The sequence below is a fragment of the Bos indicus x Bos taurus genome, chromosome 2, assembly GCF_003369695.1.
Source record: "Bos indicus x Bos taurus breed Angus x Brahman F1 hybrid chromosome 2, Bos_hybrid_MaternalHap_v2.0, whole genome shotgun sequence".
Taxonomy (NCBI): Eukaryota; Metazoa; Chordata; class Mammalia; order Artiodactyla; family Bovidae; genus Bos; species Bos indicus x Bos taurus.
Window position 1 is genome coordinate 94,999,989 of NC_040077.1, and position 535 is coordinate 95,000,523.

At 37.4% G+C, this 535-nt stretch overlaps 1 non-coding gene across 1 annotated transcript; it reads right to left on the reverse strand.

Annotated features, from left to right (window-relative positions):
- On the reverse strand, positions 1-72 carry TRNAC-GCA. Its single transcript has one exon. It is a non-coding gene; the product is annotated as a tRNA-Cys (tRNA).
- Positions 73-535: the final 463 nt, after the last annotated feature.

Consider the following 535-nt stretch of genomic DNA (forward strand, 5'->3'; position numbering starts at 1 on the left):
TTCCCAACCCAGGGATCGAACCTGGGTCTCCTGCATTGCAGGCAGACACTTTACCCTCTGAGCCACCAGGGAAGCCCCATATATACACTACCATGTGTAAATTAGACAGCTAGTGGGAAGCTGCTGTATACCACAGGGAGCTCAGCTTGGTGTTATCCGATGCCCTAGAGGGGTGGGATGGGGGTGGGGGGTGGGAGAGAAGCTCAAAAGGGAGGGGATATATGTATATATATAACTGTTTCACTTTGTTGTACAGCAGAAACTAACACAACATTGTAATTATATTCTAATAATGAAATTTTAAAAGTAAGTACAATCACCAAAAAAAGATTATATATCCTTGTCTCTATCATTTATCAATCATCTATCATTTTTCCTAAGAAAATCTTTAGTTGTTTATTTTTAAATTAAGTACACGTTACCATATTATTTTTTATGTATCCTCATATTCTTTTATTGTGGACTTAATTTTTGGAAATAACAAAAAACCACAGAGGACAAATTTGAGGACAAAATTGAGAGTGGGTGACTAAGT